The sequence below is a fragment of the Salvelinus sp. IW2-2015 genome, unplaced genomic scaffold (genome assembly GCF_002910315.2).
Source record: "Salvelinus sp. IW2-2015 unplaced genomic scaffold, ASM291031v2 Un_scaffold5233, whole genome shotgun sequence".
NCBI classification, from domain to species: Eukaryota; Metazoa; Chordata; class Actinopteri; order Salmoniformes; family Salmonidae; genus Salvelinus; species Salvelinus sp. IW2-2015.
In genome coordinates, this window is record NW_019946498.1 from 2,315 (window position 1) to 9,088 (window position 6,774).

The 6,774-nt window shown below is 42.6% G+C and overlaps 1 pseudogene; it reads right to left on the bottom strand.

Moving 5' to 3' along the window:
• Positions 1–920: 920 nt before the first annotated feature.
• The window catches only part of LOC112078080 (peptidase inhibitor 15-A-like), a 21,523-nt pseudogene continuing 15,669 nt past the window's right edge, over positions 921–6,774 (bottom strand).

Genomic DNA, 6,774 nt, shown 5'->3' on the forward strand with positions numbered 1-6,774 from the left:
ATATAGTAGGACTGTTATTTATTGATATACGTAGGACTGTTATTATGCATATAGTAGGATTTATTATGAATATAGTAGCGCTTATATATGACTAGTGAGGGCTGTTATTATGTATGATATAGTAGGGCTGTTATTATGATATTATAGTAGGGCTGTTATTATGAATATAGTAGGACTGTTATTAGTGATATAGTATTGTTATTTGGACTGTTATTATGATAATAGTAGGACTGTTATTATGATATAGTAGGGATGTTATTAGCGACCACCACTAAATTACCATTACCGACCACACTAAATTACCAATACCGACCACACTAAATTACCATACCGACCACACTAAATTACCATACAGACCATACTAAATTACCATACCGACCACACTAAATTACCATACCGACCATACGATATTACCAATCCGACACACTATTACCATACGACCACACTAATTACCAATACCGACCACACAAATTACCATACCGACCATACTATATTACCATACCGACCACACTAAATTACCATACACGACCACCCTAAATTACCATACCGACTACACTAAATTACCATTCAGACCATATTAAATTACCATACCGACCACACTAAATTACCATACAGACCATATTAAATTACCATACGACCATACTATATTGCCATACAGACCATAACTATATTACCATACCGACCACACTAAATTACCATACAGACCATATTAAATTACCATACAGACCATATTAAATTACCATACCGACCACACTAAATTACCATACCGACCACACTAAAATTACCAACCGACCACACTAAATTACCATACCAGACGCATACTATATTGCCATACCGACCACACGAAAATTGAGGAAACAATAACACAGTATTTTTTTCAATGTTATGTGTTACTCAATCAAAACCAGTATGCAATTGGAAAGAATTCCACATTTATGTAAAGTTTATTTTACAAAAACAATAAAATAAAAAAAACATCCTTTATAAATATTTCTGTAATAAATGTAGTATGAGGATATTGATTTTCTGGGTATGAGGATTATCCATGTACACAATATTTCTATGAAGTGGTTCTCCATATGAACACTGAAAACACATCAGTGAACTTTATACAACATTACACAACAACAGATTCAAGCAATCGACCAAAACACATGCTGTAAGGAACATACCTGGATCCTTTTAAATGTAAAACTGTCCATTCTGTCCCATGGTATACACATTCCACTGAGCCTACTGTCCATTTGTCCCATGGTATACACATTCCACTGAGCCTACTGTCCATTTGTCCATGGTATACACATTCCACTGAGCTACTGTCCATTTGCCCATGTATACACATTCCACTGAACCTACTTTCCATTTGTCCCCAGGTATACACATTCCACTGAGCCTACTGTCCATTTGTCCCATGGTATACACCATTCCACTGAGCCTACTGTCATTTGTCCCATGGTATACACATTCCCAGCCTACTGTCCTATTGCCCCGAGGTATGTTAAAGACAAACAACAAGCAACACAAACAGTATTTTACCTGTCCCATAGCAACCAGTACTGAACCTGTCCTATACCAACCAGTACTGAACCTGTCCCTATACCAACCAGAACTGAACCTGGTCCTATAGCAACACAGACTGAACCTGTCCATATAGCAACCAGTACTGAACCTGTCCTATAGCAACCAGAACTGAACCTGTTCCTCTAGCAACAGAACTGAACCTGTCCTATCACAACCAGTACTGAACATGTCCTATAGGAACCAGAACTGAACCTGTCCTATAGCAACCAGTATTGAACCTGTCGCTATAGGGAAACAGAACTGAACCTGTCCTATAGCAACAGTACTGAACCTGTCCTCTAGCAACCAGAACTGAACCTGTCCTATAGCAACCAGTACTGAACCTGTCTCTAGCAAACCAGAACTGAACCTGTCCTATAGCAACCAGAACTGAACCTGTCCCATAGCAACCAGAACCGAACCTGTCCTATAGGAACCAGAACTGAACCTGTCCTCTAGCAACCAGAACTTAACCTGTCCTATAGCAACCAGAACTGAACCTGTCCTATAGCAACCAGAACTGAACCTGTCCTCTTGCAACCAGTACTGAAACCTGTCCTATAGCAACCAGAACTGAACCTGTCCTCTAGCAACCAGTACTGAACCTGTCCTATAACAACCAGTACTGAACCTGTCCTCTAGCAACCAGTACTGAACCTGTCCTTCCCTTTTTTTTTTGCTTAGCAACCAGAACTGAACCTGTCCTCTAGCAACCAGTACTGCAACTTGTCTATAACAACCAGTACTGAACCTGTCCTATAGCAACCATAACTGAACCTTTTCCTCTAGCAACCAGTACTTCACCTGTCCTATAAACAACCAGTACTCAACCTAGTCCTATAGCAACCAGAACTGAACCTGTCCTAATAGCAACCAGAACTGAACCTGTCCTATAGCAACCAGACTGAACCTGTCCATTAGGCAACCAGAACTGAAACCTGTCCTATAGCAACCAGTACTCAACCTGTCCTATAGGAACCAGAACTGAACCTGTCCTATAGCAACCAGAACTGAACCTGTCCTATAGGAACCAGAACTTAACCTGTCCTATAGCAACCAGTACTGAACCTGTCCTATAGGAACCAGAACTGAACCTGGCTGCATGTTCTTCTGACCATGACAAGGCATAACCTCCACGTTGTGTGTAAATGCCTTCAGCACCATTTACACATGCTGGGATTCATTTTCAAGGTGCGTTATAACGCGGCACACTAAAACAGACTATAACAGACTATAACAGACTATAACAGACTAAAACAGACTATAACAGACTAAAAAAGGGAAGTTTCGCTGGAGACACCTTGCAGTTTAGGACACAGCGTTGCGTTTGCTAGCTAAGAGATATGTGCGGTGGGTAAAGGGGTCGATTCCATCTGGATCACATAAAGTCCAGAGTTACTGCGCTCGATTGAAATTTAAAAGTAATTTCCGATTGAGCCGACATAATGCGGTCTCCACTCACTAGGGTAACATTGCCTTTCAATGTCTATTGCGCCGTAGAATTGGTACAGATTGAATCAAGCCCTAATTAACGGTCCATAAGTGAATTATTTCTCTCCACAGTTAGCCAAGACGATTAGCTAAGCAGCAGCAAAAACAAAAACATTTTTTTTGTTTGTTAACAATCACTTTTTAAAAACTATTTTTGCTTGCTACCGTAGTGTTGAAATGTCAATAACCATTGTGAGGCACATCCATGCGTATCCATATTCTATGGGTACATGACCAATGGTAAACCCATAATACTGTAACAATGTTAGGAAACATACTCCACAAGATAAATTATAATCTTACTGTATCAATCAATCAATCCAATTCATCATATGATAATCATTTTTAAAAAACTACTTCTGGAAAACAATGTTAAAAAAACAAAACATGAATTCTATGTACACATTATTATAAATGTATTCTTTAATCTTAAATAAGTGTTTTCCACGACTGTTGTGCAAATCCTTCAGGGGGGGAAAAGTCTCTGTGTTGGGGTCGGGGGTCAGCGTGTTAGCACCAAATGGCAATAGGGAATAGGGTTTGATTTGGGACGTAGCCTTAGTCTGGACAGGGACTCCTGGCTCTATTTGAACCACTGCAGATAGTTTGTGTTGAGGGCTGGGAAACACATGTTGTTGGTACAGGAGCCTCCGTAGCTCGGGGGACAGGCGGAGCACGGGACGCCTACTTTGTAAGGTGCCTCTCCGATCCAGTTCCCTCTGGAAAACACAAGACAGACACAGAGTTAATACTGGTACGATCCAGTTCCCCCTGGAAAACACAAGACAGAGAGACAGACATAGAGTTAATACTGGTTCGATATAGTTCCCCTGGAAAAAACAGACAGCAGACACAGAGTTAATACTGGTACGATCCAGTTCCCCCTGGAAAACACCAAGACACAGAGTTAATACTGGTACGATCCAGTTCCCCCTGGAAAACACAAGACAGACACAGAGTTAATACTGGTACGATCCAGTTCCCCCTGGAAAACACAAGACAGGACACAGAGTTAATACTGGTTCGATACAGTTCCCCCTGGAAAACACAAGACAGACACAGAGTTAATACTGGTACGATCCAGTTCCCCTGGAAAACACAAGACAGACACAGAGTTAATACTGGTTTCGATCAGTTCCCCCTGGAAAACACAAGACAGAGAGACAGACACAGAGTTAATACTGGTTCGATACAGTTCCCCCTGGAAAACACAAGACAGAGAGACAGACACAGAGTTAATACTGGTACGATCCAGTTCCCCCTGGAAAACACAAGACAGACACAGAGTTAATACTGGTTCGATACAGTTCCCCATGGAAAACACAAGACAGAGAGACAGACACAGAGTTAATACTGGTTCGATCCAGTTCCCCCTGGGAAACACAAGACAGAGAGACAGACACAGAGTTAATCCCAGCGGTCTGGGATTCAGGTATAAAATAGCATATAAACTATATAACTATCTTATAGGGAATGTAGTTAGGGAATGTAAAAGCTAGCCAGAGAGATAACGGTAGAATTTTTCACATATTGTGGGTGACTTAATTTTCTTCATTTCAGTAAGCCTGTGAGTGGCTACATCGATAGCGGCCACAGTTGTCCCTGTGGAAGGAAAATGCTTCCTTTGATTGACGGGCTTTTATAAAACGCAGATGCACACATGTCCTAAGTCACCAACACATGTGTTCTTCAGTGTGGAAGCCATCGGTGATTTAAAAACATGTCAGCTGTGGTTGTATTATGAGGTCACAAGTCAGTCACAAGTCCCACCGGTTTATGAAACGGCCTTCGATCACGGAATTAAGGAAGAGAGAAAAATGATTCTGGACTTCTTTGAGGTTCTGGAGGAGCTGGAATGTAACTGGTACCTGGTACGTACTGGTAACTGGTACGTACTGGTACTGGTACGTACTGGTACCTGGTACGTACTGGTACTGGTACGTACTGGTACTGGAATGTAACTGGTACCTGGTACGTACTGGTAACTGGTACGTAATGGTACTGGTACGTACTGGTACCTGGTACGTACTGGTACTGGTACGTACTGGTACTGGAATGTAACTGGTAACTGGTACGTACTGGTACCTGGTACGTACTGGTACTGGTACGTACTGGTACTGGTACTGTATATACAGCTTTGTGCTGAAACCCAAGCTCCAATGGAAGCAGATGAACCGTACTGTTGCCCCAACAGGCAGGTTGAGTATCGACACGCTCAGAACTACAGTTAAACCATTGTTAAAAGTAACAGGACAAGTTGATGTGAAAAACAACGGACTTTTCCTTAAAGATACTGTTTTTTGTTTTTTTTTACTTCCTGAAATATCAAAAAAGGGCGTTGTATTACAGTCTACTTACTTGGATGAATAGTTGCACACTAAGAAGGTAGCCTGTTTCCACACGTTCCCCCATATGTTCATATTGTGACAGGTGTGTACCGCACATCCGACTTTGTTCGTCGTGGCCCAAACCATCTGTAAAGTAGAGAGACGGTAGGGCTCGTCAACGACGCAAAGATCGTCCATACCCGCTATCGTCAAAAATGACAGGTTCAATATCAACTTTCCAATCAAGCATTGATGTCAATGGGAGATTTGCACTTACAGTTCAAGTCAAAGAATGTGAATATTAAGTTCATTTATTCTGCCCATGCAACAATATGACTTTTCCTTGACTGTCTTCCTACCTGGGTATAATGTGTACACATCGGTCCGTAGCATTTGAGAGGGCACCTGGGGTTGCAGTCCCGGGGGTAAGGGAACACATAGTCCTTCACTTCATCATGCCAGGGCTTCACCAACTGGAGAATAGAGCGGTAGCTGAGGACAGAAACATGGACAGAGACAGATTAGTACTGAGGACAGAGACAGACTAGGACTGAGGACAGGGGGACAGGACAGATTAGTACTGAGGACAGGGACAGACAGATAGTACTGAGGACAGGACAGACTGAGGACAGGGGCAGACAGACTAGTACTGAGGACAGGGACAGACAGATTAGTACTAAGGACAGAGACAGACAGACTAGTACTGAGGACAGGGGACAGACAGATATGTACTGAGGACAGGGACAGACAGACTAGTACTGAGGACAGGGACAGACAGATTAGTACTGAGGACAGGACAGACAGACTAGTACTGAGGACAGGGACAGACAGACTAGTACTGAGGACAGGGACAGACAGATTAATACTGAGGACAGGGACAGACTAGTACTGAGGACAGGGACAGACAGATTAGTACTGAGGACAGAGACAGACAGATTAGTACTGAGACAGAGACAGACAGATAGTACTGAGGACAGGGACAGACAGATTAGTACTGAGGACAGGGACAGACAGATTAGTACTGAGGACAGGGGACAGAACAGACAGATTAGTTACTGAGGGACAGGGAACAGACAGATTAGTACTGAGGACAGGGGACAGACAGATTAGTACTGAGGACAGGGACAGACAGACTAGTACCTGAAGACAGAGACAGACAGACTAGTACTGAGGACAGGGACAGACAGATTAGTACTTAGACAGGGGACAGACAGATTAGTACTGAGGACAGGGACAGACTAGTACTGAGGACAGGGACAGACAGATTAGTACTGAGGACAGAGACAGACAGATTAGTACTGAGGACAGGACAGACTAGTACTGAGGACAGGGGACAGACAGATTAGTACTGAGGACAGTGACAGACTAGTACTGAGGACAGAGACAGACAGATTAG